At 48.1% G+C, this 24,108-nt stretch overlaps 1 long non-coding RNA gene across 2 annotated transcripts in view; it reads left to right on the forward strand.

The window, feature by feature from the left end:
- LOC142830202 (uncharacterized) overlaps positions 1-21,737 on the forward strand; it is a 37,490-nt gene extending 15,753 nt beyond the window's left edge. Inside the window, exons 2-4 of one of the 2 annotated variants that reach the window (XR_012905241.1) lie at positions 9,165-9,729; positions 16,199-16,322; positions 17,711-21,737. This is a non-coding gene — a long non-coding RNA (uncharacterized LOC142830202). Of the gene's footprint in view, positions 1-9,164; positions 9,730-16,198 lie in introns of both variants that reach the window. The other variant, XR_012905240.1, reaches the window with a different exon arrangement.
- Positions 21,738-24,108: the final 2,371 nt, after the last annotated feature.

The following is a 24,108-nucleotide window of genomic DNA, read 5'->3' on the forward strand; positions in this document are numbered from 1 at the left end:
GGAATCCAACCAAGAAAATGGAACATTGTGAAAATATTAAAGTTCAATCTGACATTTTGGAATTTCCCCCTCTTTCTCAGCCTAAACTATCTACTAAAATGAACACAAATTCATAAATGTTTCCCTCCACACCTCTGCATTTTTTTTAGTAGAGAAATGTTTGCCCAGCTCTGATAGTCACTCATTTGAAGGAGATAGCATTATTACTTCTGTTTTACAGGTGACTGAAGTAAATGACAATGTTGGATGCACAGAAACTTTATTATTTCTATTGCAGTACATCCTAATGACTACACACAGGGATTGGGCAATTTTTAAAAGCACCTAAGTGATGAAATTCAGACATGGATGCCTCAGTTACTTAATTGCTTTTTGCAAATTGTACATGCTACAAAGTAGGAACACATAAACAGCATCTCTGAATTAATCTAAGTCACTTTACTCAATTTATCCCTCTCTATTTTATGAATTATGCTGGAGAAAAGTCCTGTTAACTTGTAACAGTGGGTTAGAGTAAATCAGGGCTGTATCAAGTTCTTACATTGTTAGCTATTTTGAAGTCTGTACAGTGTTGGTGCTAGCCAGTTGGATGCCCTACGTAGACATAATTTTGTGCCCTTCTACAACAATTACTAAGAAAAGGTGGCCCACTTGAGTTGCTCAGGGCCCCAAGTAACTATTTAATATTCTTATGCCTAGCACCAGTTCTGAATCCATATCAGAGAAAAAGGCAGAAACACGTTGAAATGCACCCCTCCTCCCATAGGAGCATATAGCTCCACCACCCTAACGCTGTGCATAGGCCCTAGATTATGTTTCTGGTAGAGCAGAGCAAGCTGTTGATACCAATCTCCTTTCTCCAGCCAGCCCCCCATGCAAAACAAATGGTTTCAGCTGTCGTGGAGAGGACAAGGAATGATTTTGCTGATCCTTCCCTAAAAACCTAATTGGCATTCCTATGTTTAGTTAGGCTTGGTGACTGGGGAGGACTAGGGAGCTTAAAAGGCAGTAAGCGCCCTAGGCCCCTTTGAATTGCCACCGAAGTGCCATAGCACCGCTCCGCCACTCCACATAACTCTGAGGGCTGGGGAGTGGGGGTGCAATGCGATCTGGGTAACGCAAAAGGCTGGCTGCCCTCAGTCCTGCCTCTTTCACCTGAGGCCCCACCCCTTCTGGGAACATGGAGCTGCCCTTCCGCTTTGCTCTGCAGCCCACGGTGGCTATCAGCCCTACTGTGTGTAGTGGTGTGTTTCTGTGAACAGGAGTGGGTGGTTAGCATGAGTGCTGAGGAATGGAAGCTGAGCCATTATTTCCTAGATCCACCCTAAATCAGTAATACTGGCTCTGAGAAATATCTTTGACGATGTTAATGAAGGTAGATCTATAGCAGTCCTTGGGATGCTGAGGTGGTCTTTAGCAAACTGCTTGCAATGCTCACAACATGCTCCTCTGCACAGAGAGCCAGGCCTGCTAATTCCAGCAGGCTTTCTCTCAAGTGCTGTTTCCTGCCTTTCGATGGGAAATGACAGCCACATAATTGTTTAAGTGAAAGCTAATTACACAACTGTATGTTCTCTGGTTAATAAAATGTACAGTTCATCAAAGGTAATAAGATTGGAACAATCCCTCAGATTTTTCTTATCCCTGTGTGGAATGAATTTTCTTATGTGCACCAATGTGGAGATGTGCAACACAGACATATTGCACTTCATATTGGTGCACATGACAAAATTCATGTGGTGGAAGTGGGGCCAAAGGGTTCTCAGTATTGTAGGGGGCTCAGGGCTGGAGCAGAGAGTTGGGGTACAAAAGTGTGAGGGCTCAGCTGAGGGTGCAGCTGGGGCTGAGGGGGGCTCCAGGTTGGGACAAAGGGTGGGGTGCAAGGGCTCTAGGTGGGAGCGTAGGCTCTGGAGTGGGACTGAGGATTAGGGGCTTGGGATACAGGCTGGGGATGTGGGCTTTGGGGTGGGGCTTTGTGGGGTGTCGGAGGATGCTCAGGGCTGGGGGTTCATTCAAGGTAGATCACAGGGGATGGGGCTTGGGCTTACCTGAGCAGCTCCCTGCTGGGGATGCTGAAGAGAGACCCTTTTCCTTGGGCTGTGGTAGCTCAGTGCTGGGGTCAGCCAGGAGGGGCTTCTCCTCACCATCCCTGTCAGCTTCAGGATTTTGGGGGCGATCTCTCTTCCTGCTGCAGCCCTGAACCCCTGTACAAGGCTTAATAACCCCTGCGCAGGACTTAATGGGAAGCTACATAGCTTAGGGGGAATTTAGGTTAGAAGAGACTTCCTGGATTATTAGACCAACCTGTTACATCAAATATAAATAGTGGTTTCATTTTTGCTGCATTTTGCATATAGTACAGTAAGATTATTATTCTAACTCAGGAGCAGTGGGTGCGGGGGGGAGGAGGGGAGCGAGAGAAGGGGATAAAGGAGGATGGGGGAGTTACTCAAACACACTGCACTTTGTTAGGGGGTGGGATACAGACGTGCTGCTACAGATTCTGATAGAATTGAAATCAATGGTGTTTTCATCTGACCCTTTGTGATAAAAATATATCAAAAAGTCTTTTCCTTATAAACATCTCAATTGTTTGTTAACAATAGTATGTAACAAGTGCACAATAAAGGGAAAGTAAGTTTTGAACAAATGGGAGTAGGTCTTCTATTCCTGTTCATGTTTCTTTTTTTAAGAACATGAAACCCTTGAATAGTGAGGCTGAAGAATGCTTTTCTGTTGTAAGAAATGACCTTTCACCAGTGAATTCAGAATCGAAGCCAGATGCTTGATATCAGCACAACTCTATTAACTTCCAGATGCAGCCTTAAAAGTTCCATTGAGGATGCAGCCTTAAAAGTTGCATTCTGATTTTTAGCACAAAGAATCAGACAACTCTAAACATCAGGGCTGTGTCCAGACTCAGGGGTTTTTTCGAAAAAAGTAGCCTTTTTTCGAAAAAACTTCACCTGCGTCTAGACTGCAGCCGTGTTCTTTCGAAATTAAATCGAAAGAATGCGGCTTTTCTTTCGACGGCGGTAAACCTCATTCCACGAGGAAGAACGCCTTTTTCGACGGAGATCCGTCGAAAATAAGTGAGTGTGGACGGGGGGAGGCCATTTTTTCGAAAATATTGGCCTCCAGGAAGAAGCCCTGGTGGACAATCTGGGGCATGGGTTGCATGTCTCTAGTTCCTGTCTGCAGCCATTTCTTAAAGGGACAGGCACCCTCACAGCCACTTGTTGCAGCAAAGGAGCCAGAGCACACGGCTACTTAGGTGCAGCATGTCCCAGCCCCAAGACCCTCCTAGCCCTTCCAGAGAGCCTTCTGGGGACCCAGCCAGGGGCTCCAAACGCCAGGCACCATCCTGGTCTGGGCCAGAGCTCAAGACCCTTCTGGAGCTCTGGGGAGAGGAGGAGGCCTTACAAGCCCTCAAAAGCAGGCGGCGAAATGCGGACATTTATAGCCGCATGGCAGAGGCCCTGGCCCAGAAGGGACACTACCCCCGCACCCAGGACCAGGTGCGCTCTAAAGTGAAAGAGCTGTGCCAAGGGTATGTCAAGGCCAGGGAGGAGAGCTCCCGTTCTGGTGCAGCCCCCTACTACTGCCCTTATTACAGTGAGCTGGACCAGATCCTGGGTGGCAGTGGTGAAGCACGCACACCACGGCGTTTTGTCCAGTCAGGCTTGTCAGACCCTGTGGTGGACGCGTCAGAGCAGGACCCAGACCAGTCTGGAGATGGGGACATGGTGCCAGAGGAGGAGGACAGTGAGGAGACGGCGACCCTCACCCTGGAGCCAGTCACCCAGACCCCAGAGGCCTCCCAGGTGTCATCTGGCGCAGGAGAGGAAGCAGCAGGTGAGTGCAGCGAGGTTGTGTAACACCCGGGGGGGGGGGAGGAGGTAGGTGGGTGCACAGTGGGTGATGCACAAGGGAAACCTGTCATGCTCAGGCTGATGCCCAGGTCACACACAGTGTGACCTTCAGAATGTCTGCTTCCCCTGTCTCAAGGAGAGGGCATGCCCTTTTGGACAGCTGTTGCACACATGACTGATAGTGATAGAAATGTAGCCGTGTTACTCTGATCTGAGGAAGTGGGTCTGGCCCAGGAAAGCTCATCCCCTAATAAACCATCCTGTTAGTATTTTAAGTGCTACAGAGTCCAGTTTTTTAGGACTGATTGTGTCTTCTTCTTTTCCTCCACAGCCGGACCAGCCATGGAAGAGGGCCGCAGCACCCCAGCCCCACCTCCATCTCCATCTCGGGGACATGGGAGCCGCAGACACAGGCGTGTCTATGCGGACATCCTGAGGCAGCACGTGGAGGCCGTGCAGGAGCTCAACTCCATCCTGAGAGAGAGGGCGGAGGCAGAGGATCGCTGGCGTGACCGGCTCATGGAGGAGCTGGTCCTGCAGCACACATCCCTGACTGCCACTCTCAGGGAGGTCTGTGGCTTGCCTGCTCCTGTGCCTGGTCCTGCTCCTCCAGCACCCCATGACCTCGCCCCACCAAACCCCCCTTCCACAACAGCATCCCTTTCCCCCCTTGGACCTCCCTCTCCCCCAGCCCCCCCAGTTCCCCAGCCCCTCTCTCCCCCTGGCCCTCCTCTCCCCCAGGCCTCCCCGTCCCAAGAGCACCCTATCCAGCCAACCGACAGGTGCACCACCCTATCCCGTGGCCATGGTGGACCCCGAACACGAGGCCCAGGCAGGAGAGTGAAATCAGGCAAGCACCGTGCAACCTGATCCCCTTTCCCCCTCCAGGTTTCAAGTCCCCTTCCCCCCCTCCAGGTTTCAAGTCCCCTTCCCCCCCTTCAGGTTTCAAGTCCCCTTCCCCCCTCCAGGTTTCAAGCACCCCCATCACCCCAGTTAAATCACAAACAAAGTGTTCAACAAAATGTTTATTGTACATAGTTTTTTCAACATCAAAAATGAATAAAAGCTTTTTTATGTTGCAACAGTTATACTATTTTTTGAGAGATATTTAAAAAAATAAAACAGAACTTATTATTTTGAGACAAACCCTGGTGTTAATGATTTCTCCAAACAGGGTCAGGAGATGGGTTGTGGAGGGAAGCTTCTTTTGGGCCAGGGCCCAGTCCCCAGGCAGAAGCCCCTCAGTAGAGTCAGTGGCCTCCACTGGAGAATTGCTCCCGTAGGGCCTCCCGTATGCAAACAGCAGACCGGTGAGCCTGGCGGATGGCAGCTGTCCGGGGCTGGGCAAAGTGCCTCTCCTGGCCATCAGCACCTCTACCCCACCCTGGTAGGAAGGCCTCCCCTTTCCTCTCCACCAGGTTATGGAGAACGCAACACGCAGCCACCACCTCAGGGATGTTGCTCTCCCCCATGTCTAGGCGTGTGAGCAAGCACCGGAATCTGCCTTTTAAACGTCCGAACGCACATTCCACCTGGTTGCGAGCCCGGTTAAGGTGAGCATTAAACTGCTCCTTGCTCGCATCCAGGTGGCCGGTGTAGGGCTTCATCAGCCACGGCATCAGGGGGTAGGCGGCATCAGCCACTATGCACACCGGCATGTGCACATCCCCAACCGCAAAGTTGTGATGCGGGAAAAATGTTCCTGCCTGAAGCCTCCGGTACAGGTACGAGTTCCTGAAGATGCGGGCATCATGTGCCCGCCCTGACCACCCAACACAAATGTCAGAAAACTGGCCACGATGGTCGACCAGGGCCTGGAGGACCATAGAAAAGTAGCTCTTTCTGTTAATGAATTGGGCTGCTCGATGGGGCGGTGCATGGATAGGAATGTGTGTCCCATCAAGCGCTCCTCCACAATTCGGGAAGCCAAGGGCAGCAAAGCCAGCCATGACGCTGTCCAGATCTTGTAGACAGATGAGCCTGTTGAGCAGCTCCGAATTGATGGCCCTCACCACCTGCAGAACGAGACAGACAACAAAGTGTTAGAAGGGGTGCCTTATCTCTTAGGAGGAGAACCCACCACCCACCTTCCCTCTCAAACAAACAGCCCGGGAATCCCCTCCTCAGAACCCCCCCGCCAACAATTCAGGGTGAGTGGAAGAGCTCCCTCCCACTCACACTCCACTTGGCCCTTCCTGACAGTCTCCCTTACCCCCACCCCAAACTGTGACTGTCCCCAGACAATGACTTACCTCCATCAGGATGGATCCAACAGTAGACCTGCCCACTCCAAATTGGAGTCCCATGGAGCGGTAGCTGTCGGGGGTTGCCAGCTTCCAGAGGGCAATGGCGACCCTCTTTTCCAGGGGGATAGCGGGCCGCAGGTGGGTGTCTTGACTTTGCAGAGCAGGGGCGAGCCAGGTACACAGCTCCTGGAAAGTGGTCTTTCACATCCGGAAGTTGCGTAGCCACTCTTGGTCATCCCAGAGCTCCATCACGAGCCGGTCCCACCAGTCAGAGCTGGTGTCAAGCCTCCAAACACGCCTGTCCACAAAGAAGTTTGGAGGCAAGGGCAGTGCAGCTGCTTGACGGACGAGCCCTTCGTACCTCTGGTTTGGGTCCAGATGGGGAAGGAGCCTCATGACTGTGTCATGCAGATGCAGCAACACTTGCAGTATGATGGTGTGGGGCCATCACCTGCCCAGGGGCAGCTCTGGCTCTATGCCAAAAAAATGGGTCTAAACCAGAAAAACCTCCACAGAAAAAAGCTGCTGGGGTGTCCCAGGAAGCTGAGCACTCCAAACCAGCACTGCAATGCCTTGCTTACCTCCTAGAGGGCCAGCAAAGGCAGCTGCAGGAGCAGAGCAACGGGTGTTCAGGAGTGTCCCTTTAACCACGCGTCTCTACAAAGGGCAGGCAGGCAGCAGCATCCGGAAGGAAATGCTGCCCCCATGCCCTGGCAGAAGCGGTTCCGGGTGGCTTTTAATTTCGAAAGAGCGTCCAGCAGTCAGGACGCTCTTTTTCGAAAAAGCAGATCGATTTTCCGATCCGCGTATTGTAGTCTAGACGCGCTCTTTCGAAAGAGGCTTGCAGTCTAGACATAGCCCAGAGAAACACCATGAAGTATGGGATTACTTCCAACTGTCTTAGTTGGAGCACTGCAAACGTGTTGATAGACCCTTGGAAATCATGAGTGTCCTAATTCACAAGATGTGCCTGTTTTAACTTCTGGATCCTGTGGGTTATATCCAAAAGAAGAGAGGAAGTTTCCAGTTAATACCCAAGTTATTCAGATCATCCTGTCATTGGTCTCCAGGATTATTCAGGGGATGCAAAAAAATATAAATCAAGATATATATTTAAGTAGAGCTGAGCTAATACTGAGAAAACATTGCCCATTAATGTTAACTGTTAAATGCATTTGTCTCAGCCATGTGGCTGACCCCTCTATATTCATGGGCAGACTGAAAATGTGATCGATCAAGGTTTGGTCATACAAATGGTCCCAGAATTTCAAATTTCCAGGCAAATTATTTGAAATTATGAGTGTTTGCATCTAAATACTCATTTGATAAGGGAACAGGAACCCTTTCTCCAATCATATGAGGAAGTGGGTTTGCCCATAAAAGCTCATGATACTTTATAAATATATAATTTTGTTAGTCTCAAAGGTGCTACAGGACTGCTCTTTTTTTTTTAAATTACAGACTAACATGGCTACGCCTCTGAGACTTTTCAACATGCCAATCTGATCATTCACAGCTAACCAATACAGCACAAGTAGCAAAATATGCCCCCCCCCCAAAGTGTTTCCAATTAATCATCTGTAATAATTTTGAATAACTGATCACTTCAAGGAATGCCATCTGCTCAGGAAAATTTTGATCTGATAGGGGCTAAATTTGTCAGTTAAGTGATATGCTTCACTCAGCTCTATCTACACCCATGCTAGCAACTGCCTGTGTTAGTCCCAGGTTAGGGGTAGCAAATTCATTTGATGGAGGAGTCTGGATTACATTTTCAGTTGGGATTTTGATATAAAATGAGGGTTAAATATTCCCCGCAGTACTCAGTGAAACTCCTACTGATGATGCGAGAGGTGGGTACAAAAATCAAGAGAAGAATCTGGTCTTTATATGGCATCTTAAACATTTAATTATCATTGCTTATTTACTTAGCCTCATCTTGTGTGCAGTGTCACTTAGTAGGAAAATAAGATCATACGCAGGACCACCACTTTCTGCTGTGTGTTCCACCCCACACTTTCTTTGTTTTTGTTTGTTTCCTTTCCCTGCCCTTGAGTATCTCCTTTTTTTTCTTCTATTTTTATTTCTGCAGCAATTCCCAATTTTCCCTCCTCTCTGCATTAAAAGTGTCATCACTAGGCTTTATGCAGTGTTGTTATAGCTGTGTCAGTCCCAGGAAATAAGGAAACAAAATGGGGGAGGTAATATCTTTTATTGGATTAACTTCTGTTGGAGAGAAACAACCTTTTAAAGCCTTGTCTACATTGGCAAGTTAAGGTGCAGTAAATCAGCTCCAAGAACTGTAACTTCTGTGGTGTCCACGCTGGCAAGGTACTTAGTGTGTGCTAACTCTGCAGTTGCTGCATTCTAGGTAAGCCTCCTCAACAAAAGGCGAACAGCTTGTTGCACAATGGCTACATTGCTAGGGTGCCCATATGGACACCATGATGTACTACAGCACTGTGACAGGCGTCCAGTACCTGTCCCACAATGCCCATTCTTGCCTCTTTGATCGTCGATTTGAACTCAACTACCCTGTCCTTCAGTGATCCACCCTTTATATTCCTTTAGAATTTTGAAAGTCTTCTTCCTGTTTGCTCAGTGACACATCGAGTGCTCTTACTGAATTTCTTCAGGTGACCAGGCCTGCTCAATCCACCAGAAGACCTGCTGCTTGGAGCCATGCCAAGGTGCTGGACTTCATCAGCATTTGGGAAAAAGAGAAAGTCCAGTCCCATCTCCACTCCAGCTCAGCACACAGTCCCACGATAGTGGCTTTCCTAATCTGAAAGTTCTGCAGCCACTGCTCATCGTCCCAGACTTGCATTACAATGTGATCCCTCCCCCTCCCACTCTGGTGCCTGTTTTCCGGAGGCCAAAAGCAGTGCTCCACGGTGGCCTGTGAATACCACAGAAATCTCATGTTGTAGCTACTATGCATGGCAAGATCAGTGTCAGGCTCCTCATTGTCACTTTGTAGCTTAAGGAATAATTCGACTGTCATGTGTGATGTATTAGTGAGACCTATCTGCATTTTCTTCAACAGTTTGGGATCCACTTCTGCAGACTGAGGAGACAGCACAGTGTGTAGCACAAAAGCTGTTGAAAGATGGCGCCAAATGCAGATGGATGCCCAGGGATTTGCTGGGATGCCAAGTGATGCATCATGCAGCACTGGGACAGGAGCCATGATGCCGCATGACATCCCCTCTCCCTCTCCTCCAGCCTCAGAGGCAGAAGAGATGCTTTGCGGGATAGCTGCCCAGAGTGCACCGCTCCGGATGTGGCTGGAAGTGTGATCACGCTACTGCGCTGGCAGCTGACACTGTGGACAAACAACAGTGGTTTCTGCATGCTGTGACTACCAGCACTTTACATCTGCCAGTGTAGACAAAACCCAAGCTACACAGAACTCTTCTTTAGGTCTTGGAGCATTACCAACTAAATGCAAGGTGAAACTGATTAGCATATGTTGTTGACCAATCTTTCAAGATGAAGTGGACAGCTAACAGCCCTGCAATCACGAGGGAGGAAAGGAAGTGGAGAGGAGAAGGAGGAAAGGCAACTGGAAGGGGTCGTTAGTGGCCTATGGACAGATAAGTGAGATTAAGGTTAGGTCTATGCTTGCACTTGCTCAACAAAACGTATTGTCATTCACAGTTGCTTACCCCCAGACTCCATGAATGACAAGATTTTGTCATGGCAAGTGCATGTGTGAATGCTGACTAAGTGAAACTTACTCATTGGAGGTGGAAGTATTTTGTTGGCAAAATGGTGGACAAACAGCGTTGACATATGCTGGCTTTTAGTGACAGGGCTTTGTTGACGCAGCCTTGTCACTCAAACTACATAATATAAGCATTCCCTAATTTAGGGAATGACTAGAGCCAAATCCTTGAAAGCTGCATGGAAACTTTTTAAAGACACCATAATAGAGGCCCAACTTAAATGTATACCCCAAATTAAAAAACATAGCAAGAGACCTAAAAAAGAGTCACCGTGGCTTAACCACCATGTAAAAGAAGCAGTGAGGGACAAAAAGGTATCTTTTAAGAAGTGGAAGTCCAATCCTAGTGAGATAAATAGAAAGGAACATAAACACTGTCAAATCAAGTGTAAACATGTAATAAGAAAAGCAAAAAAAGATTTTGAGGAACAGCTAGCGAAAAACTCAAAAAGAAATAAAATAATGTTTTTTAAGTACATTAGAAGCAGGAAGCCTGCTAAAAAGCCTGTGGGTCCCCTAGATGATCGAGCTATAAAAGGAGCAATCAAGGACGATAAAGCCATTGCGGAGAAACTAAATGATTTCTTTGCTTCAGTCTTCACGGCTGAGGATGTTGGGGAGATTCCTGAATCTGCACCGTCCTTTGTGGGTGATGAATCTGAGGAACTGTCCCGGATTGAAGTGTCATTAGAGGAGGTTTTGGAACAAATAGAAAAACTTAATGTTAACAAATCTCCGGGACCGGATGGCATTCATCCAAGGGTTCTAAAAGAACTTAAATGGGAAATTGCTGAGCTATTATCTGTGGTTTGTAACCTATCCTTTAAATCGGCTTCCGTACCTAATGACTGGAAGGTAGCCAACGTGACACCAATATTTAAAAAGGGCTCTAGAGGCGATCCTGGCAATTACAGACCGGTAAGTCTAACTTCAGTACCGGGCAAATTAGTCGAAACAATAGTAAAGAATAAAATTGTGAAGCATGTAGAAGAACATAATTTGTTGGACAAAAGTCAACATGGTTTCTGTAAAGGGAAATCCTGTCTTACTAATCTATTAGGGTATGTCTACACTACCCTCCTAGTTCGAACTAGGAGGGTAATGTAGGCATACCGCACTTACAAATGAAGCCCGGGATTTGAATTTCCCGGGCTTCATTTGCACAAGTGGGGAGCCGCCATTTTTAAATCCCCGCTTGTTCGAACCCTGTGTAGCGCGGTTCCACGAGGTGTACCGGTAGTTCGGAATAGGAACCTAGTCCGAACTACCTAGTTCGAGCCCCATGTAGCCGCACTACACGGGGTTCGAACAAGCGGGGATTTAAAAATGGCGGCTCCCTGCTTATGCAAATGAAGCCCGGGAAATTCAAATCCCGGGCTTCATTTGCAAGTGCGGTATGCCTACATTACCCCGCTAGTTCGAACTAGCGGGGTAGTGTAGACATACTTTTAGAGTTCTTTGAAGGGGTTAACAAACATGCGGACAAGGGGGATCCAGTAGATATAGTATACTTGGATTTTCAGAAAGCCTTTGACAAGGTCCCTCACCAAAGGCTCTTGTGTAAATTACATGGCCATGGGATAAGAGGGAAGGTCCTTTCTTGGATTGAGAACTGGCTAAAAGACAGGTAACAAAGGGTAGGAATAAATGGTAAATTTTCAGATTGGAGAGGGGTAACTAGTGGTGTACCCCAAGGGTCAGTCCTGGGACCAATCCTTTTCAACTTATTCATAAATGATCTGGAGAAAGGGGTAAGCAGTGACGTAGTAAAGTTTGCAGATGATACCAAACTGTTTAGGATAGTCAAGACAGAAGCAGACTGTGAGGGACTCCAAGAAGATCTCACCAAACTGAGTGATTGGGCAACAAAATGGCAAATGAAATTTAATGTGGATAAGTGTAAAGTAATGCACATCGGGAAAAATAACCCCAACTATACGTACAGTATGATGTGGGCTAATTTGGCTACGACAAATCAGGAAAGAGATCTTGGAGTTATCGTGGACAGTTCTCTGAAAACTTCCACACAGTGTGCAGCGGCGGTCAAAAAGGCAAATAGGATGCTAGGAATTATTAGGAAAGGGATAGAAAATAAGACCCAGAATATCTTACTGCCCCTGTATAAAACTATGGTACGCCCACATCTTGAATACTGTGTACAGATGTGGTCTCCTCACCTCAAAAAAAGATATTTTGGCCTTGGAAAGGGTTCAGAAAAGGGCAACTAAAATGATTAGGGGTTTGGAACGGGTCCCATATGAGGAGAGGCTAAAGAGACTGGGACTTTTCAGTTTAGAAAAGAGGAGACTGAGGGGGGATATGATAGAGGTCTATAAAATCATGAGTGGTGTGGAGAGGGCTGATAAAGAAAAGTTATTTATTAGTTCCCATAATAGAAGAACTAGAGGACACCAAACGAAATTAATGGGGAGCAGGTTTAAAACTAATAAAAGGAAGTTCTTCTTCACACAGCGTGTTGTCAACCTGTGGAACTCCTTGCCAGAGGAGGCGGTGAAGGTTAGGACTATAATAGAGTTTAAAGAGAAGCTGGATAAATTCATGGAGGTTAGGTCCATAAAAGGCTATTAGCCAGGGGATAAAATGGTGTCCTTGGCCTCTGTTTGTCAGAGGCTGGAGAGGGATGGCAGGAGACAAATCGCTTGATCATTGTCTTCGGTCAACCCTCTCTGGGGTACCTGGTATTGGCCACTGTCGGTAGACAGGATACTGGGCTAGATGGACCTTTGGTCTGACCCAGTACGGCCGTTCTTATGTTCTTATGTTATGTAGAGATGCAAATTCTCTCCCTCTCCAAGACATTGTATTAAATTTCATGCAGAGTCTATAAAGCAGAAGTGCATCACACTATACCCAATTGGCACGTTATTTTTGTAAATAACTGAAAACACTCTGGGGGCCCCATCAAAATACCAAGCAGGATGAGTAGTTGATCTAGGTTTTATAGGCCATTACGTAAAATAAGATATGTAAGGTCTCAGTAGATAGTTCAAATGGTATGGAATATTGACTTACCATTCTATCCATCTCACACTCCCCAAACTAGCAGAGCTTGATGCCTTTTCTTCAGATACTCTCTAGTATTACCTCTAGGGTCCTAACAAATTCACAGCCATGCAAAATGCATCACGGACTGTGAAATCTGGCCTTTTGTGTGCCTTTATCCTATACTATATACATTTCGGGGAGGGGGGCAGCCCAGCATTTCTCAGATTGGGGGGGGTCCTGATCCAAAAAGAAGCTGCAAGGCGACCAAAAAGTTATTTTAGGAGGTCACAGTACTGCCCCCCTTACCTCTGCGCTGCTGCTGCCAGAGTGCTGCCTTTAGAGCTGGGCAGCTGGAGAGTGGTGGTTGTAATGTTGGCCAGGTGGCCAGCTCTGAAGGTAGCACTCCGACAGCAGCAGTGCAGAGGTAAGGGGGGGTAGTACCATACCCATGTCACCCTTACTTCTGTACTGCTGCTTTCAGTTCTGGACACCTGGAGAGTGGCAGCTGCTAAGGTCACCTGTCCTCAGGCAGCCGTGTAGAAATAAGGGTGGCAATACTATACCAGGCAGCCTTACTTCTGTGCTGGTGGTGGTGGTAGTTCTGCCTTCACAGCTGGATTCCCCGCCAGCAGCCATCGTTCTCCAGCTGCCCTGCTCTGAAGGCAGCGCCGCCAACAGCAGTGCACAAGCAAGGATTGCTGCACCTCCAACAATCTTGTGACCCTCACACAACTCCTTTTTGGATTAGGACCCCTACAATTGCAACACCATGACACTTCAGATTTAAATAGCTGGAGTCATTACATTTACCATTTTAAAAATCCTCTGATCCTGAAATGGACCAAAATGGACCATGAATTTGGTAGGGCCCTTGTTATGTCCTTTTCCAGCCTTTGAATAGCCTCAGAAGGCATCTAAACCTTCACTGTTACATAGAAAATTAAAAATGACGATGGCGCTTTCACACTCCCAGAGACAAATTTCATAGACTGCAGTTGGTGTAAATCAGTGACTTAGGGCTGGTCTACACTGGAAACTCAAGCAGCATAATTACATCTTTCAGGGCTTGTCTATGCTTACAGCACTGTACTGCACCGCACGGTAGCACTTAGTGAAGACCCTACCTATGATGAAAGGAGGGCTGCTCCCATCGGCACAGGTACTTCACTTCCCTGATTGGTGGCTATGTCCGTGGGAGATGTAGTTTTATGATCATTAGTTCCCAGTCAGACCTAACCTTGGGGCTATGAAATAGCCACACTCCGGAGAGAGGTAGCCATCCCAATCTAATCCCTGGTGTAGACAGTGCTAGGTCAATCTAGTTAACTGCTTTTTGGGGAGGCAGATTACTTACACCAAAGGGAGAACTCCTCCTGTCTGTGTATGCAGTGACTATGCTGAAGTGCCACAGCAGTGCAGGTGCAGTACTTTCAGTGTAGCCTTGCCCACTTAATGGTATTACAGTGACTGCAGCAGCACAGGTAACTGGTCTGAAAGTGGAGTAACTCCCCAGGACATAACAGTGACATAGATTCAAATTTAGAGGTGGGGTTTTTTTTATTGTAATTAATACCGTTTCCTCCGTTAGAGCAATCCTAGCTCATGGCTGCCTGATAACAGCCATGAGACAAGTCAGCCATGAGTTGTTGTTTTCCTCCTCAGAGGCCAATAATGCTGAGGTCTGGATGTTCATTAATTAAATCACACATGAAGAAACTTATGGGAAAAGTGTACACTTCCTGGGCTGGTGAGCAGGAGAGTTGAGTGAGTTTTCAAAGGTCAGTTTAGAACATGCTGGTGAACTATTTTTTCCCCATTGGACTCTTTTTGCATGCCCTGAAATTCAGTAAGGTCGAGTTTAAATGCCTTCTGTATTTCATAGATGGAGAACCTCTTGGTGAGCATGTTATAGTCAGGGTTGCCAGTATGATTGCGTCTCGGAAAGAGTTAATATAATAGACTGCTATTTACAGAGCAGATACATGGGCTGGTCTGCTCTAATGTGAAGCACACGATGACCTTTTCCTTTCAATGCTGTTGGGAGTGGCTGCAGTCACAACATGCTCACACTGTTTATCTGGGGAAGGGGAGGAGATATGCCATCCTAATTGCAATGATAGCTAGTAGAGCGGGCGATTAGGGAAAGTCATGTGACACTCATATGAACAGGGCTCTCCCATGATATTAGCAGTCATTGCAAGCATCATGGGTTGCCTGGCACACTGAGAGGCTATGGGACTGAGCAACAAGTGCTATTGTTATATAAAAGTAGATGAGTTTTTGTCTTCATTGCCACAAAGGTGGTGGTGGTGGGGGGGGGGGGGGGGGGCAGCGCGAGAAGGCTTATGGTGAGGTAACAAACACACCAGAGTTATCTGTGATAAAAAACTGCATGCAGATGAGGTATACTGTAATTTTTACCATGAAGTAGCCAGGTGAGAGAGTTACTTTATCCCCCACCTCATTTACCTCACAGCAAAACGACAGTTGCATTGTCTCCTCTCTGATTTTACAGTGGGCTAACTAACTTCCCTCATGGTTACAACACACCTTTGTCAGCAAAGACAGAGCCTATTACTGAGTGCTGCTATCATGGCGTATATCCCTGCATGTCTGTAGGTGCTTTTAACTTGAATGTGCAGGGAGTAGTGCTGAAGTAAATTACACTCCCCACAGTGTGCACTGTGAAGCATGGAGGTATGTAAGCATGTGGCATCAGGACCTACATTAACTGTACTTGAAGGAACTGTTGCCCTGGTGATGGTGCTTGAGCCACCCTCTGAAGTAAACCTTTTGTTATAGCTTTTTAAAAAACCATTTTAGTCTTTCAAGTTTTTTAGTTCTCATTTTTATTGTCATGTTTCAGGTTCTTGGTTTTTTTTCTCCTTTTACCTGGAAATATCAATTAAAAACAAAGAAAATCTTTAAAGGATTTTTAAATGGATTCTTTAAAAAGAATGCTGTAGACTAACTTTAGGATACCATTCCCCCATATATTCTTATTCTATTCTAATGTACCTGTGCAAAAAAAAAGAATAGCGAGTTTAGAAAGGAACTTAGAGAGAGAAGTCCTGGAGGGAAAAAATAATTATAATGCTAATGAACCTGGCTTGAGCAAAGGTGTTTATCCAAACACATGCACAGGGAGGGGACGCACTTGGAAAAACAAAGAGAGTTCAAAAGAAGTCTCAAGTATTCATAATTGCAGGTGGAAATTAAAAATCTTATTGGAGTATTGAATTATTGAATTATATTACAAAGATATTGTAATATGAATAAAGTTGCAGAGGTAAGCAATGTTCCTGCTAATCTTACCATCCATGTGCAGAATACATTTTGTATTGCAGTGAGGCACGTGCAAATGTGCACCACCAGTAGAAGCAAAACACTACCTGTGGGTACTCTGCTAATCAGCTGGGAGACATCTGAATCTCTTCTGAGTGGCTGTACAGCTTATAGAGAACACTGGAGGTAGGTGACTTGTATGAATGTTTGTGATGAAAGGCTGATGTAATGTTTAAACATGCTAACAAAAACATTGATACCACTCTCTGCCAAGAAAGGAGGAAATTCTTCTTTATAAAGATAGAAGTCTAATTTTGGGAGAAGAGAGGAGGACAAGCCAAGGAACACACGTGAACTCTGAGAGTTTGATACACCAGAGATTGCATTATTAATGCCCTGATTAAAGCAAAGGTATCACAAGCTGTCAGCTAGCGGCTAAAGACAATGTCAGATATCGATCCTATAAAGATAGACTCCTAAATAAATAGAAAGGCGTGTATGTGGAAATGGTTTGATTTTTCAGAGGTGCTAAACAACTGCATTTCCTCCTCCAATTGGAGGAGCACTCACTTATACCAGGACTGGATCTCGTCCTATTTGTTTAACTGCAACAATAATTTGGATTTGGCTGCTAATGTGGGGAAGCAGACTGAACAACCCAGGAGGCGGACATCTCTCCTCTTACAAGTTGTGGAGGGAGAGGGAACAGATGGGATCAGTTAGTACTATAGAAACTGTGTCCAAGGTCATACATAGCAGCCAGTAGGGACACTGTTCTCTGTCATGGATAAAGTGCAGATGGCAGGTGGGGATATGTGCAACCACAGCGTGAACCCTTAGACCTCAGCGCAAATGTTCTGTGGAGACCCTTGCTAATCAATTATTGCCTTTTGATGCAACTGTGTACTAGATGACAGAGATTCCATTTTTTCTAAACTGTACATACGATACAAGAAACTCCTAGACCATCCTTTTTTACCCTGTTCATCTCAAAGGTAATGCCAGAACTAGAATGAGGGGTGCAAATCATTTCTCCCTCAAAGCAATGAGAAATAATTTTGCCAAAATCAACAATGCATTTCAAAGACTTCCAGGTTCCCTAGAACACAAAGGCTGACTCAGAGCAATGACTCACTATCAGGAAACAGCATGTTGTAGACTTTGCTATCTGTTTTCATATCTGGGGTGTGGGAAAGAATGCTGGGCAGGGGTAGGGTAATGTGTGGGGGAGGAGAGAGATTAGATACTGGGGCTGTTTTTTCTTCTTAGAGAATGAATTGGAACATAAAAGCTCTTTCTGTTCTTTTCTGTTGGCAATGGGACTTAGCTTTTAATATAGGGGCAGAGATGAATAGTGCAAGTCCATCAAAAGGTTGTTCAGTAAATGGGTTTGAGTTTGAACTTACTGCCTTATTTATGATTAAAGAGTTGGATAGTTTTAACAGTTTTACAAATAAAATAGTAACTCCAGGGGATGGTCAATGTTAACTTCTGCAGTCTGTCATTGCTGCTGCTATAGCTGTCTGGTTTCATTTGTGTTCCTGTATGTCTCCTTCCTCTCATGCTTTCCAAAGCAAGTGCAGCAGGAGAGATGCATTTGAGACTGTGCATGGCAAGTTAAAAAAAAAAAACCCAAACCAACCCCCCGCCCTCCACTTCTGTTCATATGAACTGAAAAGAGACCTGTCAACAGAGCTTTCAGAAAAGAGAAGGTGCTCCAGGCAGAGGAGTATTACAGGGGAATAATCAGGCACAATATAATTCTGTGACTTGAATCTTGTCAGGCAATGATCCATTCAAGTCCATCTCTGTTTTGAAGGTAAGTGGCACTTTTTTGGAGGAGGAAGGGGATGAGGCGGGGACATCAGAAGATCCTTTTGTTTCCTGTCACATGTAGTGCTTTTGGCATCATTCACTTGGTTGTTTAAGGGGGCTTTTTTGTCATCTCCTTCTTGGCTAGCCAAGCTTGGTGATTGTATAAGCCTGCTTTCAACAACAGGTCCCCTTTTTGTACCTTTGTAGTGGCTTTCAGATCTCCTTCTTACCTCAGATGTAACTGGTAGGTTTTCCTGACCTTATTGCTCTTTGGTTCTGGATCACTTACCCAAACTTTGTCTTCTGCCTGCTTTCTCCCAGCATCCGTGTGGATTATGTTAGGAGCTTGGAGATTTTCATGTGATCTGGTTTTACTGTTCCTCACCATACTAGCTGCTGTCACAGCTCCCCACTTCTTCCTTTGCCACTTCTCAGATTTTTTTGACATTTAAATCATGCCTCTAGCTTTGCTAGCCAACTCCTTACTCCTATGCAGACTGGTCCCTTTCCTGCCATCTCTGACTTTCTTTAGCCTGTTTGGAAGGTTGTGTTGTGGGTGGGGTAAATTGGAGTGATGGGAGTAAAAAATCTTACATTCTCTGGCTGGGATCCAAGAAAGAAGGTACCCTGTGACTGGCTTCTTCTTTCCAGGGTCTTTGCTCACTTGGCTTCCTCAGACCAAGTAAGCTGGGTGACCCAGCTGTGGAGAGGGGTAGGAATAGATAGGTAGAAACAGAAATAAGTCATTAAGCTCAGTTGGTTTGTTTCCCATTTCCCTGCACTTTCTGTCATCACACACACAAGTGCAAATGGGAGTAAATTGCTACTACTCCAAATTCAGAATTTTATAGTCTGTACTGGTGCAAATTATTGGACAGGTAAGAGGTAATGGTGAATCTAGCCCACAATGCAATAGATTCTTTAAAATTGCATGTTGTATCTTTGGTCTTCCTTAACAATCAGTTTTGACAGTGATATGGTTAAAACACGGAGGGTGTTTTTTCGAAAAAAGTGGCCTTTTTTTTTAAAAAACTTCCCCTGCATCTAGACTGCTGCCGCTTTCTTTCAAAAGTAAATTGAAAGAACGCGGCAGTTTTTTCAACCGTGGAAAACCTTATTTTACGAGGAATAACGCCTTTTTTCAAAAGTGCTCTTTTGAAAAAAGGTGCTATGTAATGCAAACTGTGCTTTTTTGAAAGAGAGCGTCCAGACTGCTTGGGTGCTCTCTTTTAAAAAATGGCTTGCTTTTTCGGAAGTATTGATTGTAGACTAGACGCTCTTTTTTGAAAGAGGCTTGCAATCTAGACATAGCCTGAATGGCGGGGAAACAGAAAATTCAGAAATAAGGGTTCTTAGTGGTGAACCAAAATATTTTTGTAAAATATTGTTTAAAATTCTATATCTGAAACAGAAAGTGCATAGAATAAATACTTTCTAGAACAAATATAGTTTGAAAATAATTTGTCCTTTATTTACCTGCCAAGGCCTGATTTCAAGATGTTTGGCCTGTAGTGGAGGCACTAATGGAGTGCAGACAATGCTATGCCATGACCTTTTCCAAATGTTAGCGATGCCGTCTGTTAACAGTTGCCTGAGAAATTAGACTGTGACTCTAATATGTCTCCAGCATAAATGAGGTATGAGTTTTAATTTTTTGAATGGAAGAGCCCTGTTAAAGAAGAATTCTTGCTGTAGGACTCATGTTCGGAGCAAGAAACAACACGTATATTAAAAAGCTATCTATCATATTAGTAACTGTCCATATTTTCTGCTTTTGTTGTAGGCATTTCTTTCTTGAAGTCTTATTTCTTCCTTTTCTTGATCCTTAACTGAAGGTTATAATCCTCTGTTTATATTGCAGTCTGTTGCTATAGAAATAGCCGATGTTGAAAACTAAGCAATACAACTTCTTTGTAGGCTCGAGCAAAAGGATAGCCCTTTTTTACGCAGATGAGAAACATTTATAGCAAGCCTATGGATGGACTTTTCTTCCAGGGAATACATTTTTAAACTTCTCCCAGTAATGTAAAAAGTTACATTATTTGGTTCCAATGAAAGGACTGACAACAATGTCCTTTCTCCAACAATAGGTGAGCAGGACAGCAGAGCAGAGTTTACTGAAAATGGCAATCTTTTCTGGAAGTGAGTGGCATAACAGTTTCTGTTCCATGGTGAGGAAAGTAATGTGTAGATCATTGCAAACTTATGAGAGAGTTCCAGAGACTAGTGGAAATTACATAAAGTTAGAGAGACAAATTGTGTAAGGGTATGTCTACACTACAAAGTTAGTTCGAACTAACAGACGTTAGTTCGAACTAACTTTCCTAGGCGCTACACTAGCGCTCCGTTAGTTCAAACTTAATTCGAACTAACGGAGCGCTTAGTTCGAACTAGGTAAACCTCATTTTATGAGGATTAAGCCTAGTTCGAACTAGCTAGTTCGAATTAAGGGCTGTGTAGACCCTTAATTCGAACTAGTGGGAGGCTAAGGCTTCCCAGGTTTCCCTGGTGGCCACTCTGGCCAACACCAGGGAAACTCTATTGCCCCCCTCCCGGCCCCGGAGCCCTTAAAGGGCCACGGGCTGGCTCCACAGTTTGTGCCAGTTGCAAGGCTGCCAGCACCCGTGCCAGCAGACCCTGCACCTGGCACGGCACGAGCCAGCCACCCGCTGTCACCCAGCCCTCCTCCTCTTCCCGGGACCAGGCTGGCAGCTCCCAGGAGCCTGCCCGGGGCTGCAAGAGGCAGGTGCCTGCTTGGTCAAGTGCGGAGATCGTGGACCTCATCGAGGTTTGGGGGGAAGCCTCCAATGTCCACGATCTCCGCACTAGCCACAGGAACGCGGCCGTCTACGGCCGCATGGCTGCCAGCCTGGCCGCCAGGGGCCACCAGCGCAGCCGGGAGCAGGTGCGCTGCAAGATTAAAGACCTGCGGCAGTCCTACTCCCGGGCTTGCCAGCCAGGGGCCGACCCGGAGGCCTGCCCCCACTTCCATGCCCTGGACCGCCTCCTGGGGGCTCATGCCGTCCCTGCCCTCCGGGATGTGATAGACCCCGGGGCCGAGGGCCCGCTCCAGGAGACGGAGGAGGAGAAGGAGGGCTCTGAGAGCCAGGATCCTGCCGCCAGCCTGCCCAGGACCCGGGACCCCCGAGGCACCCCACAGAGCCGCTCGCCTGTGTCATCCGAGGCCGGGAAGGCGTCCACATGTGAGTACTATCGTGTTCCCCTTATGTGTACGGGGGGCTAGGGCGAGAGGGAGCCCCGGGACTGTGCGCCTGGGCCTTGCCCACCAAGGAGCAGCAGCTGGGGATCCTGCAGGGGCCCTGGCCTTGCAGAGGGGAGCTGGGTTTCACACACCTGGGCCCCTGAGGTAATTGACCGCTGGTCTTGTTGCACCACAGCTGCAGCACCTGGGCCTGCAGGGCGCACCACACCACCTGCAGCAGCTGCCCGTGCCCGGGCAAGCAGGAGAGCCAGGAATGAGGAGGAGTACCAAAGGCGGCACCTCCGGTTCATGGACCACCAGCTCTGCACCCAGGACCACTGGGTCCAGGAGGACCTGAGGCTGTGCCGGAGGAGTTTGGAGACCCTGGAGGAGCAGGGCCGTGCCCTGCGAGGCCACCTCCAGAGCCTGCTCAACCACTTCCCATTTCCTCCTCCCACTGCTCCCCCTGCTCCCCCTCCTGCTTCTGCTCCTGCTTCCTCCACACCCCCTGTCCCTCCTGCCCCCCCCCCACAACCATTTCCCACCGACGCCCCCAGACCCACAGTGTGGCGAGACGGGAGAGGCAGCCGGACTCCCACCACTGAGCTTTCCTTTCCCTTCCTTCCTTCCCTCCCCTTCCAGCTCCCTCATCCCAGGTTTCCCCCTCCCGTCTCCCACCCTCCCCCCACCCCACTTATGTTAAATAAACATACGGTTTTGTTTGAAAAACAGGTGTCTTTATTTTACAGTAGGTAGGGAGGGGAAAGGGGAATGGGGGTAGCGTGGAAGAAAGCCCCAGTGGGGCATGCAGGGAGAGGTCAGTCCTCCTCCTCCACCAGGAAGCTCTCCCGCAGGGCTTCCCAGATCTGGACGGCCCCCCGCTGGGCTTCCCGGATGGCGGCGGTGCAGGGCTGACCATAGTGTCCAGCCATGCAGTCAGCCTCAGCCATCCAGGCTGGCAGGAAAGCCTCCCCCTTTCGCTCACACAAATTGTGGAGCACACAACATGCTGCCACCACGGGAGGGATGTTGTGCTCGGCCAGGTCCAGACGGGTGAGGAGGCATCGAAAGTGGACTTTCAGTCGCCCGAAGGCCCCCTCCACCACGATGCAGGCCCTGGTCAGCCTGGCATTGAAGGCCTGGCGGGAGGGATTGAGGTGCCCCGTGTAGGGCTTCATCAGCCACGGCTGCAGTGGGTAGGCGGCATCCCCCACCAGGCACACGGGCATGTCCACGTCCCTGACCCTGATGTGGCGGTCGGGGAAGAAGGTCCTGGCCTGCAGCCGCTGGCACACGGAGGAGTTGCGGTACACCCGGGCGTCGTGTGCTTTGCTGGACCAGCCCACATTAATGTCCGTGAACTGGCCCCAGTGGTCACACACGGCCTGCAGGATCACGGAGAAGTACCCCTTGCGGTTCACGTACCAGGACGCCTGGTGTTCCGGGGCACGGATGGGGATGTGCGTCCCGTCGATGGCCCCCCCCCCGCAGTTGGGGAAGCCGAGGGCGCCGAATCCCCGGATGACGGCGACCGGGTCGGCGAGGCGGACACCCTGCGGAGCAGCACCCGGTTGATGGCCTTGACCACCTGCGGAGAGAGACACAGCAAAGCACCAATTAGTGGGGCGCCCGGGTGGCTGGGAGCATTCGTGCCCTGGCAGTGCCCCGCGCCCCACTCCCGGTAGCAACCCCCCTGGCGGCGTGTAGTACGGCCGGGACAGACTGACCCCTCCGGTGCGGGGCGCTTTTGCCTTCTCCCGCCCCCCCCTTTGTCCCTGGGGCGGCCCATCCCCTCCTCGCAGCCCTCCTCCCCTCCCGGCACAGTGGCTGACGAGTGCCATACCTGCATGAGCACCGTCGGTGGATCTCCCCATGCCGAACTGGTTCCCGACGGATCGGTAGCTGTCCGGCGTGGAGAGCTTCCAGAGGGCGATGGCCACCCGCTTCTGGAGGGGGATGGCGGGCCTCATGCGAGTGTCCCTTCTGCGCAGGGCAGGGGCGAGCCACTCGCAGAGCTCCAGGAAGGTGTCCCTCCTCATCCTGAAGTTCTGGGTCCACTGTCGGTCCTCCCAGCGCTCCAGGACGATGCGGTCCCACCAGTCGGTGCTGGTGTTCAGACGCCAGATGCGGTGGGGCACGCTGGTGCCGGGGCACCGCCGCGGCTCCTCCACGGCCCCCAGGGCAGCCAGGTGGAGAGGCAGGGGGCTGACGTGCACCAGGTGGTGCCAGGCAGCCTCGAGCCATTGCTGGCAGGCTTGCAGCAGCAAGTCCAGAAAGTGCACCAGAAGGTGCAGGGCGAGCTGTGGCTCCATGTTGCCACCTGCGGCGGCCCCCCCGAAGGGAAGCACCGACACAGACGGGCACAGAGACCAACGCTTTGCTGTCCCTCGGCGAGGTTGGCAAGGAAGCAGGAAAAGCTGAGAACCGACTGTCCAGGGGGGGTCCCTTTAAGCTCGAGCCTCAGATAGCCTCAGACAGCAGCCACACAAAGCAACTACTGACCTGATGCCCTGCCAGAACCGGTTTCAGCTGCCCTTAAATGCCCCCCTGCATCCAATCAGTGTGGACGCGCTAGTTCGAATTAGCAAAACGCTAATTCGAACTAGTTTTTAGTTCTAGATGCGCTAGTTCGAATTAGCTTAGTTCGAATTAACTAATTCGAACTAAGTTAGTTCGAATTAGCGCTGTAGTGTAGACATACCCTAAGATATTATCTTTTATCAGACCAATTTCTGTTGAGAGAGACAAGCTTGTATAGAAGAGCTCTATGTAAGCTCAAAAGCTTGTCTCTCTTACCAACAGAAGCTAGTCAAATAACAGATATTACCTCACACACCTTGTCTCTCTAATATCCTGGGATTGACATGGATACAACAATTTGACATATAGTTGATCTACATGCAACATAGGAAGAGCCTTCTACCCAAATCTAAACAATTTTCAATTTCTGTGATT

This window comes from Pelodiscus sinensis, chromosome 7, assembly GCF_049634645.1.
Source record: "Pelodiscus sinensis isolate JC-2024 chromosome 7, ASM4963464v1, whole genome shotgun sequence".
Lineage (NCBI taxonomy): Eukaryota > Metazoa > Chordata > Testudines > Trionychidae > Pelodiscus > Pelodiscus sinensis.